Source organism: Cupressus sempervirens, chromosome 10, assembly GCF_028749045.1.
Source record: "Cupressus sempervirens isolate cs-2001-9-10 chromosome 10, ASM2874904v1, whole genome shotgun sequence".
Lineage (NCBI taxonomy): Eukaryota > Viridiplantae > Streptophyta > Pinopsida > Cupressales > Cupressaceae > Cupressus > Cupressus sempervirens.
Window position 1 is genome coordinate 271,473,635 of NC_143127.1, and position 22,406 is coordinate 271,496,040.

Below are 22,406 nucleotides of genomic sequence, written 5' to 3' on the forward strand. Positions count from 1 at the left end.
ACGGGGCTTTTGATCCTTCGTATTTCTCGCATCTACCATCTTGCTACTAGAAGCCCTTTTCATTTTTTTTTTGCTAACTGACTTGTCCACCAAAATGATGAGATCCTTCTTGTACTCACTCATTTGTATGCATTGTTAGCCAGAACTATTGCACTGCATACATACATTTCTGAGGAATAAAGAATTGTGCTACATGCTTCCCTATGCTTTGCCTTTGTATTTGCCATTTGGACCATCTTAGCTGCATCAATGACAGCATAACCGACCTTATAGCTCAAATGGCTTATCAAAGTCTATTAAATAATAAAAAATTATTTAGTTTAATATTCTAACCACAGTTTAATCAGTCTAGCAGTTGCTTAAGCTCTTTGGTTAAATCTTTTTAATTGTTCCTCCTTAAGGACTACTCTGCATCACTGAATGGTTAGTACCAGTCTCAAACAATTTGATTCTGAATTTTATCGTCATGATTTAGACAAAATTTCTGTTTTGATGTGAACAGTTGAAAAGTAGATTAGTTGCCTTGGTGCCTGCGCCTATAAAGTTGCTCAATTCTCCATTTTTTGCTTGAGTTATTTTAATTCAATTCAGAAGCTCTATTGCCATGCTAATTACCAGGCATTGAGGGTTGCTGAACCTATTCAGAGTTGTCTCACACTCTTCTTGGTATAATACAGGGCAAGCCATCATTCATTACCTTGCACCTAAGGTATCTAGAACAATTTGATTTAAGAGGATATTTCTTCGGTGTGTGTGTGTGTAAGCTAGTTCGATTTGTTCCAAGGTTGCATGGGTACGTGGGTACGGGAACGGGAACGGGTACGGTGATGGGTACGGGGACGCATATTTTTCAAAATAGGGGACGGGGGTACGTGTGTATGCCTAATTTTTTTCTATATAATTAATAATTTATAGAAAATATAAAAATCAAAATATATGTCATGAGTCATGACATTGAGCATTCAAAACAAGAAATTTGAAAATATGAGCCATAAGTCAAATATATATATATATATATATACATGCTATTGCTGAATGTTTAATGTTTAAAGTATTTTTCATAATAGAGGACGGAGGTACTTGGGTATGTCAAACTTATTTAAAAATTATACTTTTATATTTATAAAAAATTTGAAATTATGAGTCATGACAATGGTTTTTCAAAACAAGAACAGTGATAAAGTTCGCAAATGTAATGTATTGTTTTCAGTTTCAGATTTGCTATATGTTTGAAATAATAATACATGATAAATGCTTAGATGCATAACAAAGAAGGCAGACTTTAAACATGAACAAGAAGATCCTAAATCATATGACAATGACATATTGTAAATGGTAAACTTATGACTTGAACAATGATAAAGTATATTGTTAATGAGTATCAAACTTTCAAACTGATTTAGTATTGAATTAAGTTTGATAAACAACAAGCTAATATAAAAATTTAAAAAGAAAAAAAAAAAATCAGAATCTTAATCAAGGTCCTTAGCTATGACACTCTCCACCGAGTACCTGGTACGTGGGATACGTGTACCCGGTACTTGGGTACGTGGGTACGAGTACCAGGGGTGTGGGTACGAGTACCCATGCAACCTTGATTTGTTCTCAACTTATTTGGTTTTAGCAGTTATTTATGGTACTTGAAAACCTTGTTTTTGAGGATTATAGATTGATGCCAGAGAAGAGAATAATCTTTGTATATGTAAAAATAAAATCACAATTTACATTGCATTATAATCGCGCATTCGTGGTATTAGAAAATTGTGCATGATGAGATCTATAACTTGATAGTAATGAAACAAGGCTTTGAAGGTGGTTATAAGAGAGCTGAATAGAGCATTTCATAAATGTTAAGAGTGACAATAAGTTCTTAAAAAGAGGAACACAAAAGGATTAGAGCAATGAAGGAATAATGAACATTATTTGTTATTTTCATTACAAGTATCTTGTTGCTAGTAGTCAGTTAGGAAAATGTCTCTACTTAGTTAAAATTCATTTCTAGAAATGTAAATTTCTTCTTTGAATTCAATATCATAGGTTCTAAAGAGTCTTCCACTTTTATTTTATCTTGTTGTTGATAGATGAATTGTAGGTCATCAATCATTCTTATAAATACTAAATGTTACAAGAAAACAAAGAAATATGAATATGATGATTGCATGAAGAACATTGTGCAGGTCAAAACGAAGAAATTGATGTATGAGTCTATATCATAATTTTGGTTGAACAATTTGACTTTGGCTAAGGAAGATTCAAATTTACATGTGATGCAGGGGCAGATTTGGTGCAACTCTAATTTTTTGTTTCTGTTTGCAGCAGTGAGGAGTAGTCAATTATTTCCTTGTAGAAAAGTCTCTATGTTTAATGGCACCAAGTCAAGCTTCCACAAAAACACTGATTTTTAGGCATTTTGTTTGAAATGGCTAGTGGAGGATGGTATTAGATTGTTGTTTTAGGAATCGACTCATTTATAAAGATACCATGCTCATGAGAAAGCAATCATGTTGTAGGTGCCGAAGGGAATCATCAAGAGCCATATAGCTTAGAAGATTTTCTTTGTTGAAGGGAGGCAGTGACATTTTTTAGCAACATTTTTCAATTTTACAGTGATCTTGGTCATTCAAGATGGTGTTGATTTCTTAAGTTTCATTTAGTGATCATTTGTTGTCTTTTGTGCCAGTCTTATTTTCATGTTACAGTGACTTCTGCTAATAAGTGTTTTGCTGGTTTTGAGTAAGATCTCAATAATTTCACTCTCATTCGAGTTCTATTAGTTGCCACAGTCAATTGCCCTTCATTGGGGTCCTTAACCATTGGATTGCATCAGCATGTATATATACCTTATAAGCCCTATAGATACAAAGTTGATGGGGCTTTGAATACTCTCTTATGTAAAACCCAGTGAACCCATATAACTTAGACCATATTTTCTCTTGTTTATTTTTTGAGATCCTAAACTCTCAAAATGGGTTTTGCCTAAGAAACAATAGATCTAAATGTTTTGTTAGTTTTATACATATGTTTTGACAAAACACTGTTTGACATAGACAAAATTATCCTTTTGTGCATAAGAGAAAATGGAACATGTGTTTGTTTGATTTTGAAAGCAATATTTTTCTCTATTTTCACTTGCTTGCTATGCTTAAATGCTAAAAGAAGGTACACTTTGCTTAACTTGTGTGCCAAGACATTGGGTGATTGATCTTGTAACTCTCTTTGTAGAAAAAAATCAAACACAAAACTACTGGGCTGAAGTAAGCTCCAACAACAATTTTTTTAGAGAGTTGCAATAAGAGACATCTATCAAATTAAATCGATTATAGAATTATATTCATACTATGGTCAAATGGAGTTTTTAAATTTATTTGCAACAAAATTGCAAATTCAACATACGGTGAATCAAGATGGGGCAAAGGAAAGAGTGTGTACAAGTGTGAAAAAGTGTGTGCAAGTGTTGGGGATGCTAGAACCTCGTACTATAGGGATAGTGAGGGTAGCTTTGGTGATGAGGGTCTTGGAGGTATTGTTGGTGACATGTTTGTTGGAGTCTTTGTTGCTAATATGGGTCCCCTAGTTCAATTAGTAGGCATAGTTGCACTGTAGGGGGTCTTGTTTGGACTTGCTCCTTGTTTGCTTAGAGATTTGCTAGGGCTAAAGCCATTCCTAGGGTGTGCAAAGATGTTGATTGTGGGAATGCCTTTGTTTAGGGTTTTATTGAAGAGGTTTTCGAGCATATCCAATTGTTGGCTTCTCTCTATTTTGAAGGGGTTTCCGAGTAGAGCCAGTTGTTGGCTCCTCTTTTTTGATGATTTGGAGGCCCTATGAGAGTCTTCTTGGAGCAAGGATGTTGTTGATTTGGTAGAAGATCACCTTTCTTCTCCTTTGCATGCTCTTGGTTTCTCCCCTTTTGATGGGGTTAATGTGTTTGGGGATGTTCTTGCCAAGAAGGATAAGCTCCTTTTTGAACATATTATTGGAAGCTCGTTTGAAGAATAAGAGGGCTTTGAGTTGAGGTCAGAAACCTCTAACGGTGGTAAGGTTTTGGAGTTGAAAAAAAGGCTTCTCTCACCTTCCTTGGGAGATGTGTCCTCCAAAATGAATCACAATTCTATTGATTAGTCTTATCCATCCCCTTCTATGAAATAAAATAGGCCTTTGTCTAAGATAGTGGAAGATGAAGCTATTTGTTGTCCTCCTTATACCCCGAATTTAGGGGAGAATGCTTTGAGGAATAATGTGGTGGTTCTGTTTGGGGATTTTGTCTCTTCTCTTCGTAGAAATGAGCTAAACTAATGCAAGAGCATCTTGGGTATAAGAGCAATCTTTCATCACCCAAAAATATTTCCTTTTTGTTTCTTGACTAGGGGTTGTCTCAGTCTAGAGTTGTTGTTTCTAGGGGCTTGCTACTTAGTAAGTTAGTCATACAAGCTCAGAATGTCCTAATTTAAGAGGTGGATGTTCATCTTGGATATACAAGCCTGCCAGTTGAGGTTCAATGCCATATCATGAGTATTCGTGGAGTTATTGCAGATTTTTGGTGTGAAAATTTGGTATAAAAACTCCAGGCTTAGCGTTGAAGACCTTAGGGCCCCCAGATGGGCTTTGAAATGGGGTCGGATGAAGCTTGCGCAAGCTAAGCTCTATAGATCAGAAGCTGAAGATTCTGAAAAGTGGTTATAATAGCCAATCAGAGCAACAGTTCGATGGCCTTCCAAAGTTGGGCCGACCAAAATTTTCAAAATAAGTGTCAAAGGTGTATCAGGTCAACTATATATGTAATTTTAGAGTTAGTCGGTCTCAAGGGTTAGGGTTTGATGTCTAGAAACCTCTCGGGCAAGGTAAAAATGCCTATTTAAGGAATGCTAGGACATTGTCTAGGATAGCTTTGGGTGATAGTTCACAACTCTATATTGCAAATTATTGTAAGGAATGCACCCATGTGGGCTTGCATATTGTATTTCAAAATTTTGTAATTCTGCATTTGCGGTGATAATAAGAAGCCCATATTTTGTTCTCACAAATGTTGTTATTGCTTTGTTTCTATTAAGTATTTGTGGTATTAAGAGGCGCACCCTTCATCAAGTGGTATCAAACTAGGAGTTCTTGAGTGTGAAAACAGATCATCGACTGTGAGGCAGTTGCACCAAGATCATGGTTTGCGTTGAGCGTGTAGAAAGATCATCGATTGTGAGGCAATTTGCACTAGGATTTCGAAGCGTTGAAATGCCTCCACGAAGAGACTATGGTGGAAGAGCTGTAGTTGTGAAACCTGAGGGTTTTAGAGCCCTCCAAAGACATGCAAGCATTGGAAGAAAAAATGCGTAGATGAATAAATCTTGTCGTAAGAGATGAAAGTGAGGATGAGGATGAAGAAGAAGAAAATGTTGAAGTAGAGGCAATTCTGAATCCAGAGGAAGAGAGGCTTTTTAAGGCCATCTCCAAGATTGGAAAAAGACTTAAGTTTGAGGTTCCCGAATTTTCAGAAATCTTAACCCAGAGGAGCTGATCAATTGGATCAATGAATTAGAGAAATATTTTGAGTATGAAGATATTGAGGATCTTGATAGGGTCAAGTTTGCGAAGGCGAAATTGAAGGGACATGCAAAGATTTAGTGGCAAGAGATTCAGTTGGAGCGAAATAGAAGAGGAAAGGAAAAAATCGCTAGATGGAACTAGACGATTGCTAAATTGAAGTGACAATTCATTCCTATGGATTATGAGCTTGATCTACTAAAGAAAATGCAAGGGTTGAAGCAAGCAGGAAGATTTGTTCAAGAGTATACTTAAGAGTTCTATGGAGTTCTCATTAGAACTGGCCATGCAAAAGCTGATAAGGAGAAAGTTGTTCGTTATCTTAATGGGTTAAGGTCAATCAATCAGGAGGAGTTGAGTTTGGTTTGAACAACCAATATTGAGAAGGCGTACCAATTTTCCGTAAGAGTTGAGGAGAAGCTGAGCAAAAAGTTTGATAACAAAAATAATGGTAGAGGTCATTGTGGAAGATTCGGTGGACAGTCTTGTGGAGGTCAAAATGATGGTCAGAAGAACAAGGATGAGGCTGACAGTAGTAGTCAAAACTAGAGGGAAAACAATTCCAATCATTTCCATGATGAAAACAATAGACATTAGAGAGGAAGAGGCAAAGGGCAAGGATTAGGAAGAGGAGGTTTTCGTAGAAAATGCTTTCATTGAGGAGAAGAAGGGCATAGAGTATTTGAATGTTCCCAACGCCAACGAAGGACATATCGAAGAATAGAAGGCCATGCCAAAGTTGCACATGTTGATGAAGATGCCAAATCATCCCATTCTGAAGATGTTGAAAGAGGAGAAGTCCTAGTTAATAGGAGAGTCTTGCTAAGTAGAGAGAATGCACCTGATCAAAGGAGAAGTTTGTTTCGCACCGAGTGCAAATGTGAAGATAAGTGTTGTGATGTGATCATTGATGGTAGAAGTACTGACAATCTGGTGTTAGAAAATATGGTCATGAAGTTAAATCTCAAGAGGCGAAAACACTTGCGTACATACCACATTGCCTGTGTGTAGGATGACCAAAAGGTCATGGTCAATGAGTAGTGCCTAGTGAAGTTCAAGATTGGAAGCTACCAAGAGGAGGTGCTTTGTGATATCATACCTATGGACATATGTCATATATTGCTGGGTAGGTTGTGACAGTTTGATAGACATGTTGTACATGATGGGCGGGCAAATACCTACACTTTGACAAATGATGGAGTGAAACATAAGTTGAAGTTGTTAAAGAAGAAGGAAGAAAAGTTATGTAGTGCTGTTAGAATATGTTTTGTTGATGGAAAGGAGTTTTTCAAAGGTATGAAGCATAAGCATATGTGTTTTATCGTAATCTCAAAAGATGGTAAAGAAGGAGTAGAGGAGGTACCTGCAGAAGTTGTAGATTTGTTGGGAGAGTTTCCTAATATTGTGTCAGATGATGTACTTGATGGATTATCCCAAGTGAGGAAGATCAATCACTAGATGGATTTGATTCCAAGAGCCAATTTGCCAAACAAGGCAATGCACAGAATGACACTAGCAATAAGTGAAGAATTGAAGAAACAAGTTCATGAGTTGTTGCACAAGGGGTTGATTTGAGAGAGTTTGAGTCCATGTGTTTTACTAGTCGTACTAACACCAAAGAAGAATGGAGGATGTGCATAGATTCACGAGCTATCAACAAGATCACAATCAAGTACAGATTTCCATTGCCAAGGATGGATGATATTATGGAATGTTTGAGTGGAGTTGTGTATTTCACAAAGATAGATTTGAAGAGTGGGTACCATCAGATTCACATTAAAGAAGGAGACGAATGGAAAACTGCCTTCAAAACAAGGGAATGATTGTACGAGTGGTTAGTCATGCCTTTTGGGCTAATTAATGCACCAAACACTTTCATGAGGCTCATGATTGAGGTATTGAAGGAGTTTTTGGGTAAGTTTTTCATTGTTTATGTAGATGATAGTTTGATCTTTAGTAAGACATTGGAGCAACATTTGATGCCTATTTGTAAAGTGTTTGATAAGTTGAGGGAAAAAGTTGCTGATAAATCTAAAGAAGTGTAGTTTTGTGAAGAAGGGGTTGGTGTACTTAGGATCATTAGTTTCAACAAAAGGTATGAAAATGGACCCTAAGAAAGTGAAGACTATCCTTGAATGGCCTACTCTAAGGAGTGTGATCGAGGTAAGATCTTTCCATGGACTGACTAGTTTTTACAAAATGTTTATTAGAGGTTTTAGTAGTATATGTGGGCCTTTGACTGAAACAATGAGAAGGCACAAGACATAATTTAAGTGGATTGCAAAAGTATTTAAGAGTTTTAATATGTTGAAATAGAAAGTTACAGAGTAGCCCGTTTTAGTACTTCCATATTTCAATAAAGAGTTTCAAGTAGACTGTGATGCTAGTGGTATTGCAATAGGAGTTGTTTTGATCCAAGAAGGTAGACATTTTTCTTATTTTAATAAGAAGTTGAATGGTGCCAAAATAAAATATTTTGGATGATCATAATTTTTTTGCTATAGTTCAAGGATTGAAGAAGTGGAGACACTATCTTCTTCCTAAGAAGTTTGTTTTGTATACTCGTCATCAAGCTTTTTTTATATTTGAATAGTCAAGGAAAATTAAACCAAAGACATTTGAAGTGGGTTGAGTTTTTGCAAAGTTATACATTTGTTTTGAAACACATGAGTTAGAAGTTTAACAGAGTTGTAGATGCTCTTAGTAGAAGATAGGTTTTGCTGACAAAAATGTAGATTGAGGTGGTTGGGTTGAAGGAACTCATTAATTTGTATCTAGAGGATCCTGATTTTGGTGAAGCTTGAGAGGCTTGTACAAAATCTGTTACACTTGATAAGACAAAGTGGTTGAATTTCCTAATCCAAGATGGTATGTTGTTCAAAGGAAGTCTGTTATGCATTCCTAGAAGTTCTATGAGAGAGAATCTCACTAAGGAGAAGCTTAGTGGAGGGTTGGTTGGACACTTTGGTAGAGAGAATACCATTGCTTTGGTTGCTGAGAAATAATTATTGACCATGGTTGCAACAATATATGAACAAGTTTATACAGAGTTGCAAAGTATATTAGATGGAAAAAGGCGTGAAGCAGAATACTGGCTTGTATTAGCCATTACTTATACTAGAGAAGTCATGGGAGGATGTCAACATGGATTTTGTTTTTGGTTTACCAAGGACACGAGGGCATGATTCCATATTTGTGGCGATTGACAGATTTCAAAAATGACACATTTCATTCCTTACAAGAAGACTAGTGATGTTGTTCATGTAGCAGAGTTATTTTTCAAGGAAGTGGTGAGGCTACATGGTGTGCCAGGAACTATAGTTTCAGATTGAGATACCATGTTTGTTGGATATCTCTAGTGTACATTATGGAAGAAATTGAAGACAAATTTGAAGTTCAGTTCATCACATTATCCATAGATTGATGGACAAACATAAGTTGTGAATCAGAGTTTGAGAAATTTGCTGAGATGTTTAGTTGGAGATAAGCCAAAATGTTGGGATCTGATTTTACCACAGGCAAAATTTGCATATAATAATTTTGTTCACAGGAGTACTGATAAATCACCATTTTAGATTGTATATGGGCACAATCCCAGAAATGCTTATGAATTGAGACAATTGGATAAAGGAGAAATAAGTAGTGCTAAAGCGGAAGATTTTGCTGAACATTTGAATAACAACCACAAGGAGGTGAGGAAGCACATTATTAAGATGAATACACAGTATAAGGCTAAGGCAGATGTTAAAAGGAGGTATAAGAAATTTCACATTGGAGATGAAGTCATGCTTCATTTGGGAAAGGAGTGTTTTCCAGTGGCTACATATAATAAGCTAAAAATGAAGAAGTTTGGACTGTGCAAGATAGTGAAAAGGCATGATTCTGAAAATGCCTATGAAGTGGAGTTTCCTGTTGAACTAAATATTATACTAGTATTTAACATGTCAGATTTGACATAGTATTATGAAGGAGGTGATGGAGATAACGTTCCAGAAGTGCAGTGGAGTATTCTAGCAGCTAGTTTGACTACAAAGGAGATTGAGGAGATATTGGACAATCGTGTTGGGAAAAGTACAAGGAACAAAATTTATGAAGAGTACATGGTCAAATGGAAAGGGAGACTAGTAGAAGATTCATCATGACAAGCAAGGTAGGAGGTTAATTGTCTTGGTTTTCCTCTGAACACCTAAGACGTGACGGGGTCACTTCTCAAATTACTCCAGGTGTCTGATGCAAGAGCATCTTGGGTGTAAGAGAAATCTTACACCCAAAAAATTCCCTTTTTGTTTCATGAATAATGGTTGTCTTAGTGCATAGTTGTTGTTTATAGGGGCTTTCTACTTGGTAAGTTAGTCATACAAGCTCAAAATGTCCTAATTTCAGAGGTGGATGTTCATCTTAGATATATTAGCCTGTCAGTTGAGGCCTAGTGCCATATCATGAGTATTCATGGAGTTATTGTAGATTTTTGGTATAAAAACTTTAGGCTCGGCGTTGAAGACCTTAGAGGCCCCAAATGGGCTTTGAAATGGGGTTGGATAAAGCTTGCACAAGCCAAGCTCTATAGATCAGAAGCCGAAGATTCTAAAAAGTGGTTATAATAGCCAATCAAAGCAACAATTTGATGGCCTTCCAAAGTTGGGCCGACCAACATTTTCAACATAAGTGTCAAAGGTGTATCAGGCCGATTATATATGTAATTTTAGAGTTAGTCAGTCTCAAGGGTTAGGGTTTGATGTCTAGAAACTTCTCGAGCAATGCAAAAATCCCTATTTAAGGAATGCCCGTACATTGTCTAGGATAGCACTGGGTGATAGTTCACAACTCTATGTTGTATATTATTGTAAGAAAAACACCCATGTGAGTTTGCATATTGTATTCCAAAATTCTCTAATTTTGCATTTGCGATGATAATAAGAAGCCCATATTTTGTTCTTGCCAATTGCTATTAATTCTTTCTTTTTGTTATGTGTTTGTGGTATTAAGGGGAGCATCCTTCATCATGAACATTGTTGGTCTTGAGGATGTTGCTCCTCCTTATGCTTTGGTGAAATTTTCTACTCTTGAAGGTTGAGGGATGGTGGTTGTTTCCCCTCTAGTTGTTATGATCCCTTTCGCAAAGAGTTTGAAGTAACCCTTTTTGGTGAGTGAGACAACTACTATGGATGCTCTGCCTCTAGGATTTCTTTGGGTGAATCTTGTGGTTCTAGTTTCGACAAACCTTCTAAGGTTACACACGAAGGATACATTGAATTCATTATTCTTGATTCTCTTTTAGATGATTTAATGACTTGGTTGAGGAGCTCACTTGTAGGGAGATTTATGTGCTAATTGCCTCAATATCCAGTTGTGTGTAGATGAATTGTTTGGATCTAGAAGCTTAGTGGATAGGTTGAGGTTTCTATAATGTTATATGGTTTGTTTCTATATTGAGGAATGTTTTTAGATTTTTCATTATGGTCCTCAGTTTTTGAGCATGGATGGTCTTTGTATTCAAAATTGGTATCTTGTTTTTTTAAATTGATGAACACAAACTTTTAAATGACCAAACACTTTGCTCAAACCTATGAGTACAACATCCGAGTGAAGGCATAATGTAATGCCCCGCTTGGGAATCCAAAAGAAATAAACCTAATATGTTACAAATTTTACTGAACTTAAAAAAAAAAAATTTAAACAACACCAAAGTAATAATAATGCAAAAGCAATATACACATACACATCAAGAACACGTAATCAATTACAAATACAGTTTCAATTCCTCAAGGGTTCCTTCATGCTGAGTCATATTTAAGAAAGTTTTATTAATAAGTTTAAGTCTTTATTACAATGTCCATAATCATAAAATGAATAAATACATACATAATCATATAAGCAAATGCATAAGTACAGCTAATAATATGAAAGCACATCTAATGAATAACATCCACTGCACATGTCACAAGGTATGTGAAAATAGATACAAGTACATCAATATACAATACAATATCCCGTAGGATCTCAAAACACATGATACATAGATACATCAAATGAATAGAAGTCTTCAAGATAAGAGGAAGAATGATAATGGTACCACTGTATCAAGGAGCATCCAAAATCTGTCAATTTGAGGGGACCCAAATGGTAAGAATACACTACCTCTCGATCGCATGGTCACCTAATCAGGCTCCCACTCCCATCATGCAGGAGAGATAATGTACAATCCACACATAGATAATCAAATCATAAAGTAACCTTAGGCAAGGAATCCTGATAGCCAAAACTACCTCAAGGGTAACACAAACTACTCAAGAAAGAGAGAATCAAAATCGAAAGAACACTCATTCTAATACTAACATCTCATACCAAGTCAACATACAAATACCAAGACCAAAAATATACAACCATCTCAAAATCAATGTCAAGTGTCACAAACACAATGACAAACAAATAACAACTGTCATCAATAAAAGTAAACTACCAATCACTAACTCCAATGATAAAAACACCACTAATGAATAATTGATCATTCATCAATAAAAGTTAACTGTCAACAATAAATGACATCCAAATCAATGAGTAAAAACTCACAATAAATGCACCATCAAAAGTAATATCCACAAGTACACCACTAGAGACAAATATAAAAAAAATATGAAGGAGACTCAGATTACATACTATGGAGTGTCATCACACGAGCCAAGTCTAAGGCTACCTCGGTAGTCTCTCAAGACCCTGGGCCCCTAATGACTCTATGTGGAACTAGGACACCCTCTCGTGAAGACGAGGAAACTAGTCATACCTCTTAAGGTATCATCTCCACCTCATCCTTAGTCTATACAAGCACTCAAAGCATGGATGAATAACAATCTCTAACTTATCTTTTTAATGTATCTTAAGGAAAAGGGCAAGGAAAGATATTTGAATTACTATGTTATTAGTTGTTACACAACTTACAATGAAATACCCCGGTAATCACTTTGAGCCCCAACCCCCATCGCAAGCCACTCCCATAGACATGCACCTATACTACCTTCCCAAAAATTACAAATCACAATAGTGTCTCGTACCACAAGAGTAATATTGATCGAATTTGGTTCTTTTAATAGGGAACCCAAAAAATAACACTGGTTCTCAAAACTCAAGTTCTCATAAATGCTCAATAGCATAAAGCTCATAAAACATAAATCTCAATTCAAATCATAAAGTTCATCATGACATCCAGTCAAATAATCATAAAAGAAATCTCAAAAACACCTCTAGTTCACATCCTAACTTGGCCAATGAAACAACCTACAAAGAAAAACCATTATGAAAATAAACATCACAACATTATAAATATAATACTAGAAAACACATAGTTTTTAGCCAGATGATTTAATTCCATCAATTTCTCTTATTTAGTTTGGGTCATAAAGATGTGTTTAGAAATAAAGTAAGAATATACATGTTAATATAAATTGTTATGCTAATATACTTATTTAAAAACAATAAGTATTTAAATACCCAATCTCTTTGTGCATATAAAATATTATGCAATATTATTATGTTATTAATTTAAATAGTCTTAAATCATAAATGATTTAATTAATAACATAAATGTATATTATTAGATTACATATTAATATCAATTTCATTTCTAAAATATTAATTTGACTTCTATTTAAGTCCAATATTAATGTTTACTTTTCTTTCAATTCATAATGAAACTAGAGATAAAATTATAAATTTAATTTAATTATTTATAATTTCTCTCATAAAGTCAAATAGTTATTAACTAAATGATTACAAAGTGAACTCTACCACAACTTCTCTTAAAATATAATAAAATTATAAATATTTATTTATTAACCTCCCTTCGCCCTCTTGCATTAATAATTATAAAATCATTTATATGCAACTATGAGTTTAATTAAACTTAAATAATCGCTAATACTAATTTTCTCTTTATAACTAAATGGATACTATTTATTTCATTTAGAAATTAATAAATTATTATTATTATTTTAAAATTAAATTATAATTTTATAAAATAAAAATAAACATGCAATTAGGATTTTCACATGTTCTTTATCTCTCAAATCATGTAAGCATACTATACTTAGTTTTCTATTTTTAGCATATTTGTTTTCACATGCATGTAACCTTACTATAATTAGCTTTCTATTTTTAGCATATTTGTTTTCACGTTCTAGTTTTAGCATATTTGTTTTCACATGCATGTAACCATACTACATTTAACTTTTTATTTTTAACATATTTGTTTTCACATGCCTCTAACTATACTAAACTCAGCTTTCTATTTTTAGCATATTTGTTTTCGTATGCATGTATACATTTAGTTACAACGTGTTTTCCAAATAAATATTGCAATTAAATTATTTTAGATGTAAGAAGAATATTCATTTATAATTAGAAAATTCATGATAATCACATAATTCTAATGACAAATTTAAAGTTGAAACCCAAACTGTTCAATTTATTATTTTCTTCTAATTTTTCAATAATCGAATTTTTGTTATATTAGAAAGGGGTTTATAAGAATACAGTCACAATAATTTTCTACAGTTTTTCTATAATTTTTCCTAGTCAAGTTTTTTTGATTAATAAGTTTTCATTTTCAAAATCTACAACATAATTCTTTATTCAACAATAAATACAGTAAATAAATAAGCAATATGCAAACACCAAGGAAGACACGAAGTAGATAGATCTTTCTATAAAATTCTACAATGAGTTTTCAAACCCTACCTCAAAACCACAACTAAAATTTGAGACAATCTGTGAATGCACGCAAATCCAAACCCTCTAAAACTTTCAACAATTCTTTTGATACAATTTTGAATTTTCGCTCCCAAAACCTTAAAACCACAACTAAGACAATATGTGAATGCATGCAAATCCCAAACCCTCCAAAACTCTCAACAATTCTTTTGATCCAATTGCAAATTTTGCTCCTCGAAACCTGTGTAATTGCAAAATGAGCTCTAGATCTCTGCTAAATAGTGCTCCCCTAAATTGGGGCTCTGATTGTGGAATCACAAGAGGGAACTCATTGATCAATTACTATTTATTCCTTTATTACCTTTTACATTTTCACGCACAACTCTTTTATATATTTAATTACAAAATATCTTAATTTAAATAATTAGCTCTCTCTTTAATTACTTTTCGAAACATTTTTAATAATATATTTATTAATTTAATTAATAATATTATTTAGAGTTTATTAGTAAAATAAAACTCCTAAATAATTATCATTAAATTAAATAAATATAACTACGCCACAATTAGAACTATAACTTTATCTTTAAATTTCAATCTTTTATATTTTATTTTTCTCTAGTTTATTAATTAGTACAAGCACTAATTAAAGCATATTTTATTATTTAAATTAATAATAATAATCAAAGCCAATTGTTTAAATGCAACTCTAATTTAATTATTATTAAATAAATAATTATAATAAAGTAATATTAAATCTTTACTATTTTAATATTTTAATTCTCAGATTAGACTTTTAAATTAAGACTTTGAAACTAAAGTGCATATTGTCCAACTTTTCAGATTAGACTTTTAAATTAAAACTTTTAAACTGAAGTGCACATTTGATTAATTAATAATTAATTAAGTATCATCGTATTCTAATTTCTCTTTTAACCAATTTTCTAAATTTAGACTTCTAAATTAAGACTTTTAAATTAAAGCACATATTTAATTAATTAAATATTCTCATGATTTAATATTTTCTTTTTAATCAAATAATATTTAATTATATGATTAACCCAAATATTATAATTAAATCATTTACCAAATAAATCACATAGCGAAATCCACATAAAAGCAACATTACCAAAATAGACCAAAACTCAAAATCAAACAACACAAATAAAGATAAACTCATAGGTTTAAAAAGGGAGAAAAGTCAGTTACGAGTCGTCCTTGCAAGACAAGTATTTAGGCTATGGTTGGGATTGGACTTGAACATTATCTCTCCATTCTTACCATTGAGTTATTGTGATAGGGCATGCTCATCCTGGTAATTCAAGGAAGTCGATGCCCGATACCTACATTCTACATAAAAGACGAGCATGTAGATGTATATAAATATATCTAAACTAAACAAACAATGGAAGAGAGTGATACATCGTGTAGATCTCGACTAGCAGGTGACTACGACTCCCTCCCTTAACCACATCAAACACGACAAACAAAAAAGTAAAACAAACACACACACCATACACATGCAAGTATGGGGTAAGTACTATAACAAATCTTGGGTATAAATCATCACATATTCAAACATGAAAACTCATCATTTGACATCATCCTGAAAGCAATCACATTTATTAACTAAGAACCATTAAAGCATTATTAATGTGCTAGTAATCATAATCAATAATCAACATGTGAAATATAATAAACTAACTAATTCTTTGTTGCTATACATGTAATCCAAGTCATTAAATAATATCATAATTATAAATCTAATCTCCTTGAAACTAACACATGCATGAAATAGGCATAAATGAGTTTGGTAAGTATAATGAAAAAATAAACTATAGGTGGGCATTACACACAAGGCTTGCAGGCATAATGACCCAAGTGTGGTTTAAAGCTTGGTGGTAGCCTTAGTAATAATGTGTTTCAACCACTGGTCTAGTAAATGTGTCATCCCAAATTTTGTTGAACCTTGGTTGTAAGCTCTACAAGCAAGAAGCTCCACTATTTCACCAAGGGTCAAGGTAAAGTCTCTCCATTATGGACACGGTAGAGAGTGACACAATGTGGAACTGAACCTTGGTTGTTGGCACTATAGGCAAGAAGCCCCACTATTTCATCAAAGGGTCAAGCCCAAGTTGATATCTTTGTTTTGACCATATGAAGCTCTCAAATCTCCTGTTTGACTTCATTTTCCAATGTTACCTTTAGAGTTTTAGAATGAAAATATTTTTAATGATTATTGCCTTTTTTGGGCAATTTTGTGCTATGGAAAGGTTTCCAAATCGATGAAGTGGTTGTTGTTTACTAAATTGTGTGTTTATCCAAAGAAAAACTAGGTCATCTCTACTCATATTATAGTTGCCTCTACATTTGGTAAGTGGGTGCAACAGATTGAGTTTGAGGATTCTCCAATTATATGTTGCTCTTTTGGTAAAGTGGGCCATGCTTCCACTACTTGCTTGAAAAATAAGAAACAACACTTGTTTGGAAAATGAAAGATCAAATCCCTTTTTCTAAGTAGTCTTTCTTTCCTTCTATGAGAGGTTTAAAAAGTTGATATTAAAAGGAAAGCCCCCATGGACTTTCCTATGGAGTCAGAGAAAAGTCTTACCAATGATCTATGACTTGTCTATGTCTCAAAACATTTATTAGAGATGACTCTAGTCCTAGGTTAAAGCAAAGTTCCTTCGAACATATTTTCAAACCAACTCGACTTTGGGTGGGTCAATCCCATCTTTGGTTGTGGCTATTGTAAGATTTTGTTTTTCCTTGTTTCTAGTTGCCCAGTTAATGTTATGTTGTTTGGTGTTTTGTTGGGCTAAATACTTTTAAATATTTGCACAAATACTCAAAGCCCTTTCAAAATCTTTTCTCTATTCAAAAGCAAAATTGCTCACTAACAATAAATGTTAAATTCTATTTGATAAGATAGGAATTGAATAATTTGCATTAGATGTATCCCTGATAAATATTATTGAAGATTAAATTCCATATGCTAATATTTGTTTACAATTCTTAACTATAGCTATATTAAAAATCTTTAATTTTCGTACTAGTTTCATGTACAAAATTTACATTACAAGATTCTATTTATGATATCCAAAGGCTTACTATGAATCATACAACTAACAACTTAAGTGTTGTGATTAACATACATGTATGTAATGATTTATTTTTTAAGTGATGTGCTTGAGACCATCCACCTTAATTCAAATTATTAATTGGAAGAGGAAAACTAGAAACTTTTTGGAAGAACAACAAAACTATTCTATAGGAATAACTATAACAACAATTAAAGTCATTTGAATTCCAACCTACAAACCTCTCTGAGACCTCTGAAGTAGAGTTAAAACCTAACCCATTTGGATCATGGTGCCTCTTTTTTAATAGAACCGTTGTTAACCAAATAACCTATGATCAATATTAGATTCACTACCCCAAATAACCTATGATCAATGAGGAGTATTTTAAAGTTGATGGTCCTACTTTAGTTTAAAACTTTAAGCTCCAAAAGCTACTCCGTTCATGAAGAATGGTTAGTAAAAATTAATAAATATACATATTTTTCCTTCTATTTCTTTTTTCTATGTATCTAAAATATTATGATTGACTAGTGACAAGCAAACTTTTATAACTGATAGAATAATGTTTGGTGGCATCTATGTCATAGAGTACACAACCCTACAAATTATTATTCAAGGATAGATTTGTAAAATATAATATGGGTTGACCCATGAGTAATATTGTACAAGCATATTTACTTGCTCCCATAAACCTCACCTACAAAACATTTTAAAATTTTATAGACCTCCCCTTATAAAAATAAGTATTGGCTAATGTCCAACAAAATGTACCAAAGACGAAAAAAAAGAAGTCCAACATGTTTTTTTTCAGATTTGATAAAATATATTATTTTTTAATGATTTTTTTTTGTTATTATTTTGGATCTACAGATTACGGACATAGACTGAAAATTTCAAAAAAAAAATCAGTGTTATATAGAGAATAGCCATGTCCATAAAAATAAACCCCCAAACCCTCTCTAAGACCTCATCCTAGTCTAAGAACAGCAGATATTACGCAGATATATCAAGACATGGACAATAAAAACTACGTGCGCTAAATTTTAAGATTAGACTCGTTCGGGACTACGTTTTTACGATGCAATTCTTAGATTGTAACTTGATTCAGCTCTCTTATGTTAATGGGAGGTAGGGCACGTTCTTTGCATTTTTCAATGGCATGGAGAGATTATTCTTCCCACGATGAGTTATATTGTGGCGAGAATCGTGGACGAGAATACAGAAAAAGGTATCATCCTTCTGTATTTATGGCGGGTATTTTCAACTGTGGATGTATGTTTGGTTTTGAAAGTTGGCACTCATTCGAAAGTTGATCTCACAAGGGCATTAAACAAATGTAAGTAAAAATACTCCAAGTCTTACCACTGGCAATGCAATTACGGTAGACAGAGACTGAATCTGACTGTACATTTTTCACACTCCAACTAAAATCATAAAATGCCACTGCCTTCCAATTATGATCCAAATCTCACAGCATTGTGTAGAGGTGACAGTTGAAAGGAGGCGCTGCACATTGTTCTTAGCTCACATTTCTTCTGAAGACTACATATTTTCAATTATTGAAAACCTGAATTTCGCTTTGACAAGGTTTAAAGTTCCACTCTTTTATCGCTTACAGGCGATTGGGTTATGCTATGAGAAGTTTTCACAATAAGCTTATTCACGTGTATGTTAAGTGCGGAAGCTTGGTCGATGCCCGTAAAGTGTTTGACTGTATGAAAGAACGAGACATCGTCTCATGGAATACTATAATTGCAGCGTACAGAAGTCATGGGAGTCCTCAAGAGGCTGTTACACTGTTTCATCGTATGCAACAAACAGGTCTCCAACCCGATCAGTTTACATTTGCCAGCGTACTCCCGGCCTGTGCTAAAATGGGAGATTTGGAACAGATTATGGACATCCATGAAAGCATAAAGGACACAGAAATTTTGTCGGATGTTGTAGTTGTGAATGTCCTGTTAGACGTGTATACAAAATGTGGCAGCATAGGAAAGGCACGTGAACTGTTTGACAAATTGTCTAAGCAAGATGTGATTTCATGGAACACCATGATTTCAGGATATGCAAACTGGGGAAGCATGGAAGAGGCAAGGAAACTGTTTGAAAGAATGCCTCAAAAAGATGTGGTCTCATGGAATGCCATGATTGCAGGATATGCAAAATGTGGAAGCATAGTTGAGGCACATGAACTGTTTGACAGAATGCCTCATAGAAACGTCATCTCTTGGAATGCAATGATTTCAGGATATATACAAAGTGAATTCTTTGAGAAGGCATTAGAAACATTCAAGCATATGAAATTGGCACGGGTAAAGCCAGACTCCACAACCTTCGCTACCATCCTCCCTGCCTGTGCTAAAATGGGAGCTTTGGAACTGGGTATGGACATCTATCAAAGTGTAAAGGATAGAGGAATTTTGTCAGATATTGCAGTTGCAACTGCCCTAGTAGATATGTATGCAAAATGTGGAAAACTAAATGAGGCACGTGAATTGTTTGACAGAATGCCTAAAAAAGATGTCATCTCATGGACTGCAATGATTGGAGGCTTTGCACAAAATGGATTTGTTGAAAAGGCTATAGAAACTTTCAAGAAAATGCAATTGACAGGCATAAAACCAAACTCCGCAACCTTTGCCAGCATCCTGCCCGCCTTTGCCAAAGTGGGAGCTTTGGAACAAGGTATGGATATCCATCGAAGTATAATAGAGGGCGGATTTTTGTCTGATGTTATCGTTGGAAATTCTTTGGTAGATATGTATGCAAAATGTGGAAGCATAGATAAGGCACGCGAATTGTTTGACAGACTTTCCCAAAGAGATGTTATCTCATGGAATTCAATGATTGCAGGATATGTGCAAAATGGATTTGTTGAAAATGCTTTAGAAAATTTCAAGCAAATGCAATTGGCAGGTGTAAAACCAAACTCCACAACCTTTGTCAGCATCTTCCCTGCCTGTGCCAAAATTGGAGCTTTAGAACAGGGTATGGAAATCCATCAAAGCATAGAGGATAGAGGAATTTTGTCAGATATTGTAGTTACTACTTCCCTGGTAGATATGTATGCAAAATGTGGAAGCATAGACAGGGCGCGCGAACTGTTTGATAAAATGTCTAAAAGAAATGTTGTCTCTTGGACTGCAATGATTGGAGGATATGCACAAAATGGATTTGTTGAAAAGGCTTTAGAAACTTTTAAGAAAATGCAATTTACAGATGTAAAGCCAAATTCCCCAACTTTTTCTTGTGTTCTATGTGCATGCAGCCATGCAGGTTTAGTGGATGAGGGCTGTACAATCTTTAATGACATGATTGAACGCTATTGCATTGCACCTACAATTGATCATTATGTGTGCATCATTGATCTTCTTGCCCGTGCTGGCTATCTCGAGGACACCCTAAACTTCATCATTAAGATGCCAGTAAAACCTGTGGTGGATTTGTGGATGTGTTTCCTTGGTGCCTGTAGATCACATATGAACCTAGGCTTAGGAGTGTTTACAGCAGCACTGCTTTTTGATTTGGATCCAAAAACTGAGGCAACTTATGTTCTTCTGTCAAACATCTATGCAGAAGTGGGCAGGTGGAATGAGGTTCAAATGGTGAGGAGATTGATGAAAGATAGAGGAATTAAAAAGGTCCCAGGTTGTAGTTGGATTGAAGGCAAAAAAAACGGTTCATGCTTTTTGTGAGGAGACACATCCACAGACATAGGAGATCTACCCAAATTTGAATGGATTGGCCTGGGCAACCAGTGTATTTTCCAACTTCAAGACATTTTTTTTAATAATATTGTCAATGCGAGGTTTGAACTAATGACCTCCCAGAAGGAAGCCATGCTAATTCACCGCTGTACTGCAGGCAGCTCTCTAACTTCAAGACATTTACTAATGCCGTTGAAGAGGAAGACAAATAATTATTTCCCTGCCACCATAGTGAAAAGCTGGCAATTCATTTGGTGGGTTAGACATAACCCTTCTAACAACTATGAGAGTAGTTTATAAACCTTTAGCGATGTGCTGATTGCCACACTGCAAAATAAATAATCTCCAAAAGAGGAGAATGAGAGTAGTTTATTAACCTTTAGCGACGTGCTGATTGCCACACTGCAAAATAAATAATCTCCAAAAGAGGAGAATCATTGTGAGAGATGTGAACTGTTTCTATGCTTTCCTAGAAAACAGGCTTAGACTGAAACAATGTGTCTCGTGTTAGAATCACTGTAATAATTTTCAGTTTCAACAGAGACTTTTATAGAAAAGTTTATTTTTTGAGCATTCGCCAATTTAGCCATGGCTTCTTAATTTAGCCATGGCTTCTTAATTAGATGGTTGAGTGTAATGCAGATCACCGCTCATATACTGGAGTATCTGTCCAAGACCTGTTTTATGATGACATGGATGTGATGCAGGAGCATCTTGGGTAGGGGTATATTATGCTCTGACAGACTAGGAAGATTTAAAATCAAAATGCAATGCTATTTTAATGAGGAGATGTAACGCCTTAGAGGAGAGTTAAGATATAATTCTTGGGAAGGTGAAATCAGTTTGCTGCATAGAAGAACGGGGGAGTATAAGGAAGCAGTGATAGAAGAAACTGAAGGAGAAGTGTTTGTGAATGCGTGAGGAAGAGGCGTGCACTATAGCTAATGGGAAGAGACTCATGTAATTGCTTATTTTGTCTCAAATAGAGGAGTGAGTAATGTTTTGGAAGGGATTGGAGTTAGTTCTCTTACATTAGATTTGATCAGAGAGGCCAATAGAAGGCCAATGTCTGTAATTGCGTGTCTGCAAATCTGATAAAAATATTCTACTGTTTGGTGGCATATCTGTGGGATTTAAGAACAGTGAATCTCTGTTCCGATTTTGTATTTTCGTGTTTCCAAGTCGAATGATTTAGTAGAGAGCTTGTTATTTGCATCAGGATGTTTAATTCAGTTTTTTTAATGAAACCTGCATATCTATTAAATGAAAAGTTGGAGGCGGCGAAGATGTAACAGGCCCAAAGAATGTGACACTAAAAATATAAAATGAAAGAGAAACTATTGATTTAGATTTTCAAGAAACAAACATCATTGAAACTGAC

General features: G+C 34.5%; 1 pseudogene; it reads left to right on the forward strand.

Moving 5' to 3' along the window:
* The window catches only part of LOC149533695 (uncharacterized), a 44,197-nt pseudogene extending 22,051 nt beyond the window's left edge, over positions 1-22,146 (forward strand).
* Positions 22,147-22,406: the final 260 nt, after the last annotated feature.